Source organism: Tachyglossus aculeatus, chromosome 9 (assembly GCF_015852505.1).
Source record: "Tachyglossus aculeatus isolate mTacAcu1 chromosome 9, mTacAcu1.pri, whole genome shotgun sequence".
Classification (NCBI taxonomy): Eukaryota; Metazoa; Chordata; class Mammalia; order Monotremata; family Tachyglossidae; genus Tachyglossus; species Tachyglossus aculeatus.
Window position 1 is genome coordinate 65236414 of NC_052074.1, and position 14831 is coordinate 65251244.

The 14831-nt window shown below is 41.6% G+C and overlaps 1 protein-coding gene across 1 annotated transcript in view; it reads left to right on the forward strand.

Moving 5' to 3' along the window:
* The first annotated feature begins 910 nt into the window (after positions 1-910).
* CALCRL (calcitonin receptor like receptor) overlaps positions 911-14831 on the forward strand; it is a 154689-nt gene continuing 140768 nt past the window's right edge. Inside the window, exon 1 of the mRNA XM_038751530.1 lies at positions 911-1111. The gene's annotated coding sequence lies outside the window, so the exon portion shown is untranslated. The remainder of the gene's footprint in view (positions 1112-14831) is intronic.

The window sequence follows — 14831 nt, forward strand, 5'->3', positions numbered from 1 at the left end:
ACGCTGCTTCATTTCTTAAGCGCTTATTCTGTGCAAAGCACCGTTCTAAGAGCTGGGCTTGAGGACTATGGGTTGCAATAGCAATTCAAGTCACTTAACATTACCCAAGCAAAGTGACATACGGTAAAATTTGTTCATCCAAACGCAGACAGAAATTAGTTTCAAATCAAGCCAAGATCCCCAAATTAATATAAACAATTAAAGCTATTTTTCCATAGATTAAATTGAAGAGAAAGGCAGCGTGGCTCAGTGGAAAGAGCCCGGGCTTGGGAGTCCGAGGGTGTGGGTTCTAATTCCGGCTCTGCCGCTTGTCTGCTCTGTGTCACTTGACTTCCCTGAGCCTCAGTGACCTCATCTGTAAAATGGGGATGAAGACTGTGAGCCCCACGTGGGACAACCTGATTTCCTTGTGTCTTTGCCAGTGCTCAGAACAGTGCTTGGCACAGAGTAAGTGCTTAACAAATACCATCAGGATTATTCTTAAAGCACTTTCATATGACATTAAACTCGTATATGTACGTGCCTTATTCAGCTTCCTGGAAATGAATATTTTCAGATCCATTCGTTACCAAGGGTAGTAACAGCATTTTTGGGCAACCACTCCTGGGCAAGTTCTAGCCGTCCGTTCCAAGCGGAAAGGAAAGGAAACCAGCTTTGCTGGTCACTGGGCATTCACAGAAGCGGTTCTGGGTTCAGGCCGCTTCACTTCTAGCTCTTGTCTAAAGACACGATGGGAACAACTGCTTTCCTGAGGAGTGCTATTTGAGAAAGAAAGTAATTTAACACTAAATGCAGGCGGGGTCAGAGTGATGTAACAGGAAGCTCTAATGCTTCCCTTCGGCCGCTGAGCATTTACAATCTGACAACATTTCCAATTCAACTCAGATCAACTCCTCTCGGCGCAGCAGATGAATGTGATCTCTTACGTTCAGATCATCGAGCTCTGATAACTGGATTATACCCAATTTGCCAGATCAGATTGCAGCACGATTCCCCACCTTGCCTGGGAGGGGAGGGACAAAAAAAACCAGAATAATCTGCAGAGTCTCGGAAAAGCCAACTTCAATCTCAGAGTGTTTTTAACCAAGAATTTTCCCAGGAACTGTAGTGGGTGAGTAAATGTTACGGTGGTTGTATTTCTTGTAAACTACATTCTTCAACTACTTGAAGATACCGATCTTCTTTAGCTGTGAGGGGTTCTGGGGGTCTATTTTCTGTTTTGTTTTCAGATTCTGGAGAGTCTTAATGAAAAGCCTAGCCATGTTACTGCTAGCTCCTGTTATCATGAGCAGCTGTGTTCTGCATAATTATTCTTTAGCCAATACTGAAGCGTAGAAATATTTCAATGTAGAGCATGCTGTATTTTCTCAAAACCTTAATAATTGCTATGGAAGTTGAATTCTTGGCAGCTGGAATACATTAAACGTGCAGTTCTGTGCCCCTGCTTCAGAATGCTCTTTAAGCCCAATATGACTGGAACTCTTTTAAGAGTAAGAAATAAATGAAACGCACAAACGACTCTGCTGCCCCAGATGCTGGAGTGTTGTGTGAGCTCATTCCCACTATTGTAGACCGGTAATTAAAATGTAACGTCAGCTGGAAATGATTCTCTCCTTGCTCTTTTTGGGACTCTAATGTGTTGCTATTAAACAGCTAGATCTAATTAGATTGTGTGGTTTTTATGGCTGGATGGTTCTCATTCAAGGCACCCTAAAACATTTCCAACAATCAAGAGATGGAATTCAATGTGGAAAGCCATAAATGAGATATTAAATAGAACACAGGGGGCTATTGGTTAGGACTTATTTTCCAAAGCGAGGGGTACAATTATTTTATTGATGTTTTATTATTGTTACTTCCTTCCTCTTGTGCTACTAACCACACACTTGGTTAGTTTTGCATCTTTTGCATGTGTTCTTGGGCATGTGAACAGCTAAAGAATAGGGTTTGTGCCCAGGATCTCATGAGAGATTGAGTGAACCACGAATCAAAACAAAATAATTATTACTGACTACATTCATTGAGGTTTTGAGAAACAGCATCCCCTATAGCTCTTATAACAACAAAATAATTATCAAATAGTTCAGCAGGCCATGAACATTTCATTTGTTTATTCTGGGAAATAGGAAAATTCCTGTTCATTTTAGCCTAAAGGCCATCATATGGAAATGTGATGCTTAAACTGTATCTTTGATGCTTCGGGCAAACATATGCTGGTTTAAAAATGGAGTACTATGTGCCTTCTTAAATTTGGGGTATCACGCACTTGGAACAGTACTTTGCACATAGTAAGCGCTTAACAGATACCATTATTATTATTATACTGGTAACTTCAACAGATAACAGCAGACCGGTTTCTCATCCTGTGTAAGTTCTTGACAGTTTTTGCGTATCATCTTTGACTTTCTATACACAGATGTTTTTGAATTGAGTTTTATGAGCTTATTTGATTGTGAAAGCTTTGCAAATGTCGAGGGGGTGAAGGTCAATAGTGAATGCAACTGAAAACCAACCCCTCAATGGTGGATTTAGCAAAGTTGGTGAAGGAAAGGATGCATTTGGTTATGTAGTGATGTGTAAGATTCATTCATTCATTCAATCGTATGTATTGAGCGCTTACTGTCTGCAGGGCACTGTACTAAGCGCTTGGGAAGTACACGTTCTTCGTGGGTTTAGAAGAGGAGTTGAAATAATTTTTATAGGAGGATATTTTCGAGAAGAAATGTTTCTGGATTACTCACTATATACACTCAGTCAACTATTAAGTATTTAGCATTGGGAACATAAGAGAGTATTTGATAAAAGCATGGAAAAATGGTCATCTCCTAATTGCTTGAAACAATATAATAGCTATTAAGAGAAATCACTTGTGAATTGACCCTAACCCTATTGAAGTCAAAAGCTCAAAAAGTATGCCGATCTTTAATCATTTGAGCCATTTTCTATGGGGAACCTTGTATTAATGTTAGAGTATGTTAGCACTCATATTTTCCATATTTCAAACATACCTCTCTTGTCCAATGGGTCCATGAATGTATGTAAGTGAATTGTCTTGGAAAAAAATGTATCTCTTTCCTTCATAGCATTGTGTTTAATTCCCCTATTACACTGAGGAGGCCAGTCCTTTACCCTTTATCACCAGCTCCGGACTAAATATAGTAAAACATCACAAACTTAGGGAATTTTCGATAACCCGGGTTTATAAATAGGCCCTCAGAAGGTCATTTAGTAATGGAATGATCTGATTTTCCTCCTTTGATTTTCAACTTTCCTCCTTTGCTGGTGAAGATCTGACCTTCAGAGAAATAGACCTTCTTCCCTCAATTAAGTAGCTGTGATTTCAAAGTAAAATTATACAAGTTGAAGCCAAATTAAGCCACATTAAGCCAAATTAAATCTACTCATGCATTTGTTTAAAAATGCATACAATTAAAAAAAATGGAAATTGTATGAAATAAGATGCCAAATGGGGAAAACATATTGACAGAAAGCCAGATTTCTGACAAAGGGTAATAGTACTTGATTCACACTGTAATTTTCCCAAACATTTCACTTTAATGATCTACTTAATTATTTTAATACATCATGTCAATAAATTTGAAAAATGCACATATGCATAAGAAAACTGTTTAATTTTTGGATTGTGAATGCTTCAGTGCATTTTCTTTAAAGCTGTTTCTCTTAACATTTTACAAAATATTGAATAACATTTTAGAAATCACAAAATTATTTGGAGACGCATTTTCTTAGTCACTGAAAACATACCGCTGTTGGTTAGGGACCATCTCTATACGTTGCCGACTTGTACTTCCCGAACGCTTAGTACAGTGCTCTGCACATAGTAAGTGCTCAATAAATACGATTGAATGAATGAATGAATTGTACTTCCGAAGCACTTAGTACAGTGCTCTGCACACAGTAAGTGCTCAGTCAATACGATTGAATGAATGGACAAATATCTTATAGCTTCAGCTGTATCTACTATTATTTCTAGCTAATTACTTTTAGGTCAGGGTGGTAAAATTCAAAGATGACTCACGAGTCTACGGAGGTTAAAATATTATTTTTTTCAAAATCAAGAAAATAACTTTGACGTTAAAATATAGTGCGTCTAGGTGACAAAGTTGAGCAGTGGCTTCCTTTTTTCCAACTTTTCCAACTTTTGAGGAAGGAATTCTTAAGGGCATTTTTAAGGCCATTATTCTAGAAGTAAGCTAGTGGGCGAATTATGGAAACTTGGAATATGGCAGGTACACCAATATAGAAAAAGATTCAAAGCCCATCAGTCCATCAATTTTTTTTATTGAGGGTTTACTATGTGTGGGGCCCTCCACCAATATAATACTGCACAGTACAATAGAATTAGCAGATATTTTCCCTGCCCGTAGCAAGCTTGCAGTCTTGAGGACGGTAGATGACCCATGTATTTGTGTTCCGTCTGTGACAAGTTACCTTGAGAAAAATCTAATTTTATGCCAACTTTAGAAAAAAAAATCAAAATAACTTGTAGGAACTCATTTGGAACATCTGACTTCAAAGCAGAAGGGGTATTGCCTTTCCTTTTGTTTCCTTCAAGATCCAGGAGAAATCTTTCAGGAGACCCTTTGCAAATATGTAATAAATGAATTGCTTTGTAAGCTGTTTTCCCAGTTCTGGTATCAAGCTTCTTTGATTATTCATAATGTTTATAGTTTTCCAGGAAAATTCTTTCTCTACTACATTACCACCTCTGTTGTACTTGCTATCCAGAAAAAGTAATTGACATGTTGAGAGGTTTTCATTCATCACCAAAGCCTAGTTTAACCTGGCAAAGTTAAATGTAAAACTGAGGAAATTATCTAAATAACTTACACTCCCTCTTCCTCCCCCGGTCCCCCTGAAATATGCTTTGATTCTCTAAATTCTTCTGGTCAGTCTTTCTGGGGAAACCTGAGGTATCCATGTGGTATATTCATTCATTCATTCAATCATATTTATTGAGCGCTTACTGTATGCAGAGCACTGTACTAAGCGCTTGGAAAGTGCAATTCGGCAACAGATAGAGACAGTCCCTACCCAACAATGGGCTCACAGTTTAGAAATAGAATGGGTTCTAATCCTGACTCTGCCACTTGTCAGTTCTGTGACTTTGGGCAAGTCACTTAACTCCTCTGTTCCTCAGTTACCTCATCTGTAAAATGGGGATAAAGACTGTGAGCACCACGTGGGACAACCTGATCACCTGGTATCCTCCTTCCCCCCTGCAGCGCTTCTAGAATTAGTTCATTTGTAAATCTTACTTTGCCAGGGTAAACGTGGCCTAAAGAAATTGGAGCTCCATTTTAAGAAAGGAGTGTGTTTAATTATTATTTTTATTATTACGATGTTATATGTTAAGCACTTCCTATGTGCCAAGCACTGTTCTAAGTGCTGGGGTAGATCTAAGTCAATGAGATCAGACAAAGTCCTTGGCCCACATGGGGCTCATCTATTTAGTGGGGACAAGACATTCATATGCATTGCATTTACCTGAGTTTTCAAAATCTAAAACAGTACAGCGTGCTGAAAAATGGCCACTTACGAATTCTGCTGCAGCAATGATAAATCGCTAAATCTTCAAACAAACATTTTAAAATATTTTGGTGATGAGTTTGTTGCTTTTGACTACAGTTGGTAATTTATTATTTGTTCTTTCTCAGAATGGCAAATAGTTCTAATTCGACATGGTTAAGTGTGTTCATGCCTACTCTGCAGTGGAAAATCAGTGCTTGAAAGCAACCCAGTAAAAGATTGCCAAACAATCTGTATGCTAGATATCAATTTTATGAAATCGTTCTGGAAAAATCAAGGATAATTGATCCAGTGCATTGTTTATACAGCTGGAAAGAAGAAATGTGCACTTAGTTTGCTCTTCTCTGCTCGGAAGATACAGCCAACTTGTACTTCCCAAGCGCTTAGTACAGTGCTCTGCACACAGTAAGCGCTCAATAAATATGATTAAATGAATGAATGAATGAAAAGAGCATCAAATATTTTTTCTTGAACCAATAGATCCATCCAAAGAAAGGAGTCATTGTTGGTCATCCTATTAACTGATACTGAAAAAAAGGAAATGGCGGATCTCATCACAGATTATCAGCTAATTCAGCAATGACATTTTTTGAGTGGCCACTGTTGGGTAACTGTAATAGACACTCAGGAGACCTACAATGCACAGTCCAAATGGACAGCCCAGGGGAGAGAGCAGACCAAAATTTCCAACTATTGCCTAGTTCTCCTCCTGTGTTTGCTGAATGCGTATTTATGGCTTATGAAGACCAAAAGTGGGTACTCAGTTTACTTTCTAGCAAGTTAACGGACATACGACCCAAGAGACTGAAAGCTCACTGTGGACAGGGAACGTGTCTGCCAACTCTGTCGTACTGTATGCTCCCAAGTTCTTAGTACAGTGCTCTGAACTTAGTAAGTGCTCAATGATTACTAGTGATTGATAGATGAATCAAGAAACAGCCTGTGGTATTTCTTCCGATTTAAAGTGGCCATTTCGGGGCCCCACACTCACAAAGCAGACCTCTTTGCCCTCTTCCTGGCCCATCAATCAATCAATCAATCAATCATATTTATTGAGCGCTTACTGTGTGCAGAGCACTGTACTACATCACCTCTTCAACCCCGCATCAGGACAGCGGAGTCCTGTGAGAGAGACATATATTGATATGTGCTATCCCATTCCCAGTTAGCTCCTTAACCAGGACTGAATATTGTGTTTAACGTTATCTTTGCCAAAGGACAGGGGCAAGAAACTCAGAAAGCGAGTGGTAGTGATTGCAGATTGCAACACGCTCAGGTGGGGGGATTTACAAACCCCGTGCAAAATTCCAGCGTGAGGAAATTAATCATTGTAATGAGAAGAGGATGACTAGGCAGGATGATTATAAATAAAGATGGTGAAAATAAAATACCAAAGGGTCTGGTTCACTTATCGCCCGAACAATCCACGGGACTATTTAGAGATCTCGCGTCAAATGCCAACAGGAGAAAACTGTGATAATGAAAGGAGAGTAATAAAGGTGATGAAAAATAAAACCACAATTCTAGCATTTTCTTTAAGAAAAAGAGGCATATAAAAAACTCACCTAATTACTAATTGTCAAGAGAAAAATACCAACCCCTTTGTGAATAACATATCAGATTTTCTAGGAAATATCTGCCTTCAATCCACTTAGAGTTTCAGGGGATGGTTATAGAAGTAGTGTGTTACCCAAACCTCTTCAAATTATGTGCATATATCATTAAATAAAGGTAAAACAGGCATAACAGATCCATTAATAGTAAAGGCATTTATTAAGCACTTCCTGGTTGCAGAGCACTGTACTAGATGCTAGAACAATAATAATAATAATAATAATAATAATGATGATAGTAATTCTAGTAAATTATGTTACCACCATACAATTAGACTAAAATATTAAAAGAAGACTCCCACATATGTAATCTGACACTGAAATGCATCTGAAATCTACTATTTAAAGTGAATTTGACAGTCTTCTAACAGCTCTTTGAAGTCATTAATAGAGAAATCTTATTGACTAGAGAAGCAGCGTGGCTCAGTGGAAAGAGCCCGGGCTTGGGAGCTGGAGGTTATGGGTTCTAATCCCGACTCCGCCACTTGTCAGCACTCTGACTTTGGGCAAGTCACTTAACTCCTCTGTGCCTCAGTTACCTCATCTGTAAAATGTGTGGCTCAGTGGAAAGAGCACGGGTTTTGGAGTCAGAGGTCATGGGTTCAAATCCCGGCTCCACCAACTGTCAGCTGTGTGACTTTGGGCAAGTCACTTCACTTCTCTGTGCCTCAGTTACCTTATGTGTAAAATGGGGATTAAAACTGTGAGCCCCCCGTGGGACAACCTGATCACCTTGTAACGTCCCCTGCGCTTAGAACAGTGCTTTGCACATAGTAAGCGCTTAACAAATACCATACAGCACTTAGAAGAGTGCTTTGCACATAGTAAGTGCTTAATAAATGCCACTATTATTATTATTATTATGGGGATTAAGACTGTGAGCCCCACGTGGGACAACCTGATCACCTTGTATCCCCCCAGTGCTTAAAACTCTGCTTTGCACATAGTAAGCGTTTAACAAATGCCATTATTATTAATATTATTATTATTATTAATAGGCACAGGGAGGGAAGTGGGCAGTGGGTGGAGATCCCCAGCAATTTCAACCTTTCCGCAAGAAGCAAACTGTGTTTCAGATTTTGGCAAGCGACGTTTCATTGAAATGGAAGTTAATTCATTAGGAATGGGCAGAGCCTCTGGGACCTGACGGTGACACAAGACACTGGAGATTCTGAAACGGAGCTCAGTAGATAGAGCCCAGGCCCGGGAGCCAGATGGACTTGGGTTCTAGTCCCGGCTCCACCGTTTGTCTGTTGTGTAGCCTTGTGCCAAGTTGTTTCACTTCTCTGGGCCTCAGTTACCTCGTCTGTAAAATGGGGATTAAGATTGTGAGCCCCCAAGGCGACAGGGACTGTGTCCAAACTTGTACTTACCCCAGCACTTATAACAGTGCCTGGAACGTAGGAAATGCTTAACGAATACCTTAATCAATCAATCAATCAATCGTATTTATTGAGCGCTTACTATGTGCAGAGCACTGTACTAAGCGCTTGGGAAGTACAAATTGGCAACACATAGAGCCAACAGTGGGCTCACAGTCTAAAAGGGGGAGACAGAGAACAGAACCAAACATACCAACAAAATAAAATAAATAGGATAGAAATGTACAAGTAAGATAAATAAATAAATAAATAAATAAAGTAATAAATATGTACAACCATATATACATATATACAGATATATACATATATACAGCTCTTAAAAAAAGCCTTAAAACCTTAAAAAAAGCCAACCAAACAAACAAGCAAAAAGCAAAAATAAAGGGCAACAACCACAGCTGGACTGTGACTGCAGATTCCCCACCCAAGCTGGAGTCTCCCTGGCCACCCAAGGGACCACCACACATTCCCTTCTAGATGCTAATTGATCAATCAGTCGATCGTATTAATACTAATAAATAAATAATGGCATTTGTTAAGCGCTTACTATGTGCAAAGCTGCGGGGGATACAAGGTAATCAGGTTGTCCCACATGGGGCTCAGAGTCAATGGAAAGAGCCCGGGCTTGGGAGTCAGAGGTCATGGGTTCTAATCCCTACTCCGCCACTTATCGGCTGTGTGAGTTTGGGCAAGTTACTTAACTTCTCTGTGCCTCAGTTACCTCAACTGGAAAATGGGGATTAAGATTGTGAGCCCCACGTGGGCCAACCTGATTACCTTGTGTCTCCCGAGTGCTTAGAACAGTGCTTTGCACATAATAAGCACTTAACAGATACCATTATTATTATTATTGTTTACAGATGAGGGAACTGCAGCCCAGGTGAGTTAAGTGACTTGCCCAGCATCACACAGCTGACAAGTGGCAGAGCCAGGATTCGAACCCATGACCTCTGACTCCTAAGCCCATGCTCTTTCCACTTAGCCACGCTACTTCTATTGAGCTCCTAGTGTGTGCAGGGCGTACTACTAAGTGATACGAATCAGAAGATGCGATCCCTATCCCCAAAAGATCGTTAAGTGTGGGAAAGGCAGACCTGAAATACACCACAGATAAGAGGATGAAGAAAATGGAAAGATGGAAGTACGGTATGGAAGTGCTTAAGTGCAGAGGATATGCTCTGGGGAGCAGAAAATGTAACCAGGGCAGGCCTCCTGGAGGAGGTGGGATTTCAGAAAGGCTCCGAAGAAGGGAAGACCTACGGCCTGTGAATTTGAAGAGGGAGGGAGTTCCCGACAAGAGGAAGAAAGTGAGGCAGGAGAGACGAAAATGAGTATGCGCGAGTAGATTAGAAAAGTACGAGCTGGGGTGTACTGGGAGAATAGGGTATATAAGAAAGAGGGAGAGAGTTTGGGAAGTGTCCTAAACCCAATTGTTAGGAGAGAAAGGGGTAACCATTGGAGGGTTTGGAGAAGCAGGGAAAAGTGTGCGGAACAATACTTAGGAAAAATGGTGCAGACAGCAGATTGGAGTGTAGATTGAAGGGAGGGAGAATGAAAGCAAGTAGATCGGTCAAGATCAATTCGTGATTCATTCATTCAGTCGTATTTATTGAGCGCTTACTGTGTGCAGAGCGCTGTACTAAGCGCTTGGGATGTACCAGTTGGCAACATATAGAGGTGGTCCCTACCCAACAGCGGGCTCGCAGTCTGGAAGGGGGAGACAGAGAACAAAACGTATTAACAGAATAAAATAAATAGAATAAATATGTACAAGTAAAATAAATCAATGGATAGAGTAATGAATCCGCACAAAGGAGAAGCAGCGTGGCTCAGTGGAAAGAGAATGGGTTTTGGAGTCAGAGGTCATGGGTTCGAATTCCGCCTCTGCCACATGTCTGCTGTGTGACCTCGGTCAAGTCACTTCACTTCTCGGAGCCTCAGTTGCCTCACCTGTAAAATGGGGATGATGACTGTGAGCCCCACGCGGTACAACCTGATCGCTTTGTATCCCCCCCAGCGCTTAGAACAGTGCTTTGCACATAGGAAGCGCTTAACAAATGCCATCATTATTATTATTATTATATAGTCTCATCAGGATATGACAAACTCAATCCACGGTGACTGGAGCTGGTGATGGTGCTGGTGATCCCAGCACGGGCTTTGGAGTCAGAGGTCGTGGGTTCAAATCCCTGCTCCGCCACCTATCAGCTGTGTGACTTTGGGCAAGTTACTTGACTTCTCTGGGCCTCAGTTGCCTCATCTGTAAAATGGGGATTAAAACTGTGAGCCCCCCGTGGGACAACCTGATCACCTTGTAACCTCCCCAGAGCTTAGAACAGTGTTTTGCACATAGTAAGTGCTTAATAAATGCCATCATTATTGTTATTATTATTTGGAGTCAGAGGTCATGAGTTCAAATCCCAGCTCCGCCACTTATCAGCTGTGTGACTTTGGGCAAGTTACTTGACTTCTCTGGGCCTCAGTTACCTCATCTGTAAAATGGGGATTAAAGCTGTGAGCCCCCCGTGGGACAACCTGATCACCTTGTAACCTCCCCAGCACTTCAAACAGTGCTTTGCACATAGTAAGTGCTTAATAAATGAAATTATTATTATTATTTGGAATCGGAGGTCATGGATTCAAATCCCAGCTCCGCCACTTATCAACTGTGTGACTTTGGGCAATTTACTTGACTTCTCTGGGCCTCAGTTACCTCATCTGTAAAATGGGGATTAAAGCTGTGAGCCCCCCGTGGGACAACCTGATCACCTTGTAACCTCCCCAGTGCTTAGAACAGTGCTTTGCACATAGTAAGTGCTTAATAAATGCCATTATTATTATTATTATTTGGAGTCAGAGGTCATGAGTTCAAATCCCAGCTCCGCCACTTATCAGCTGTGTGACTTTGGGCAAGTTACTTGACTTCTCTGGGCCTCAGTTACCTCATCTGTAAAATGGGGATTAAAGCTGTGAGCCCCCCGTGGGACAACCTGATCACCTTGTAACCTCCCCAGCACTTCAAACAGTGCTTTGCACATAGTAAGTGCTTAATAAATGAAATTATTATTATTATTTGGAATCGGAGGTCATGGATTCAAATCCCAGCTCCGCCACTTATCAACTGTGTGACTTTGGGCAATTTACTTGACTTCTCTGGGCCTCAGTTACCTCATCTGTAAAATGGGGATTAAAGCTGTGAGCCCCCCGTGGGACAACCTGACCACCTTGTAACCTCCCCAGCACTTCAAACAGTGCTTTGCACATAGTAAGTGCTTAATAAATGCCATTATTATTATTATTATTTGGAGTCAGAGGTCATGGGTTCAAATCCCAGCTCCGCCACTTATTAGCTGTGTGACTTTGGGCAAGTTACTTGACTTCTCTGGGCCTCAGTTACCTCATTTGTAAAATGGGGATTAAAACTGTGAGCCCCCCGTGGGACAACCTGATCACCTGGTAACCTCCCCAGCGCTTAGAACGTGCTTTTCACATAGTAAGCGCTTAACAAATACCATTATTATTATTATTGGGATTTGTAGAGAAAAGGGTGGAGTCATGAAATATCATAGAGGAGAAACCAACAGGATTCAGTGGCAGAAATCTCTCTTTTTTAGCAGCTTCATTAGAATTAAGTAAGTGAGTAAGTAATTCAACAGTATTTATGAAGCCCTGCTGCTTGCAGTATCCTCTAACAGTCCCTTGGGAGAACACAATGGAGATGAAATCGGACACGGTCCCTACGGAGAAATAGCCGAGACATCCAAATAACATAACCAAATAAGAACAGTAAAACAATAAAAGCTAATATAAACTGTGGACAAAGGAGCAATTTTCCGTTTTCTGGGTACTTTAACAGGCCTACCCAAAGGAGGAACAAACTTCCCAGCGTTTCTCAGGACCCTTCCCTGGGGGAAATTCTGCTCTGCTTTGTCACTCATCTGTTGACATCGGGAGGAACTCAAGACGATGATGTGGGAGGACTTGGGCCAGGCGGAGGGAGCTAGTTGGGAAGAAAGTCCAGAGCCATTCTGGGCCAGCGGGAAGAGCGGTCTCCATCATAGGGGTCAGCAGGGAATGGGCGTGTGAAGCAGCCGGAGCGGGAAGATTTCGCAAAGGTGTGCCCTCGGGAGAGCTGATCGGCAAAATAAGCGCAGTGGATTTCATCGAGGTGGGACTGGGAGTAAGTTAGGACCGAGTTCCGGATCAGGGATGTTCCTGGAATTAGGTTAATATTCTGGTGGGCAACTGAAAACCAAGTAAATATTGGTTATCCGTGTATAATAAAAATAATAATGGTATTTATTAAGCACTTACTATGTGCAAAGCACTGTTGTAAGCGCTGGAAACTTTGGAGAATGCGGGCATCGATCATCATCATCATCATCATCATCATCAATCGTATTTATTGAGCGCTTACTGTGTGCAGAGCACTGTACTAAGCGCTTGGGAAGTACAAGTAACCCTCTCACACAATAATAATAATGGTGGTATTTGTTAAGCGCTTACTATGTGCAAAGCACTGTTCTAACCGCTGGGGGGGGCTGCAAGGTGATCGGGTTGTCCCACTTGGGGCTCACGGTCTTAATCCCCATTTTACAGATGAGGTAACTGAGGCACAGAGAAGTGAAGGGGCTTGCCCAAGGTCACACAGCTGATGGAGCTAGGATTAGAACCCATGACCTCTGATTTCCAACTAGAAATGAGAAGCAGCGTGGCTCAGTGGAAAGAGCCCGGGCTTTGGAGTCAGAGGCCATGCGTTCAAATCCTGGCTCCGCCAATTATCAGCTGTGTGACTTTGGGCAAGTCACTTCACTTCTCTGTGCCTCAGTTACCTCATCTGTAAAATGGGGATGAAGACTTTGAGCCCCCCGGGGGACAACCTGATCACCTTGTAACCTCCCCAGAGCTTAGAACAGTGCTTTCCACATAGTAAGCGCTTAATAAATGCCATCATTATTATTATTATAAGTGGTGGAGCTGGGATTCGAACCCATGACCTCTGACTCCCAAGCCCTCACTCTTTCCACTGAGCCATGCTGCTTCCCCTGCTAAGCGAGCGCTCTACCATTTGAGCTAATTCCCCTTACAATAATGATGATGGCATTTGTTAAGTGCTTACTATGTGCAAAGCACTGTTCTAAGCTGGGGGGGATACAAGATGATCAGGTTGTCCCATGTGGGGCTCACAGTCATAATCCCCATTTTACAGATGAGGGAGCTGAGGCTCAGAGACGTTAAGTGGCTTGCGCAAGGTCACACAGCAGACTTGGGATTCGAACCCCATTCGAACCTTCATTCCCATTTTATAGATGAGGTAACTGAGGCACAGAGAAGTGAAGTGATGTAATAATAATAATAGTAATAATGATGGCATTTATTAAGCACTTACTATGTGCAAAGCACTGTTCTAAGCACTGGGGAGGTTAGAAGGTGATCAGGTTGTCCCACATGGGGCTCACAGTCTTCATCCCCATTTTATGGATGAGGTAACTGAGGCACAGAGAAGTGAAGTGATGTAATAATAATAATGATGATGATGATGGCATTTATTAAGCGCTTACTATGTGCAAAGCACTGTTCTAAGCACTGGGGAGGTTAGAAGGTGATCAGGTTGTCCCCTGGGGGGCTCACAGTCTTCATTCCCATTTTATAGATGAGGGAACTGAGGCACAGAGAAGTGAAGTGATGTAATAATAATAATGATGGCATTTATTAAGCGCTTACTATGTGCAAAGCACTGTTCTAAGCACTGGGGAGGTTAGAAGGTGATCAGGTTGTCCCCCGGGGGGCTCACAATCTTCATCCCCATATTATAGATGAGGTAACTGAGGCACAGAGAAGTGAAGTGATGTGATAATAATAATAATAATAATAATAATGACATTTATTAAGTGCTTACTATGTGCAAAGCACTGTTCTAAGCACTGGGGAGGTTACAAGGTGATCAGGTTGTCCCCTGGGGGCTCACAGTCTTCATCCCCATTTTATAGATGAGGTAACTGAGGCACAGAGAAGTGAAGTGATGTAATAATAATAATATTAATGATGGCATTTATTAAGTGCTTACTATGTGCAAAGCACTGCTGTAAGCACAGGGGAGGTTACAAGGTGATCAGGTTATCCCCCGGGGGGCTCACAGTCTTCATCCCCATTTTATAGATGAGGGAACTGAGGCACAGAGAAGTGAAGTGATGTAATAATAATAATAATAATAATGATGGCATTTATTAAGTGCTTACTATGTGCAAAGCACTGCTGTAAGCACAGGGGAGGTTACAAGGTGATCAGG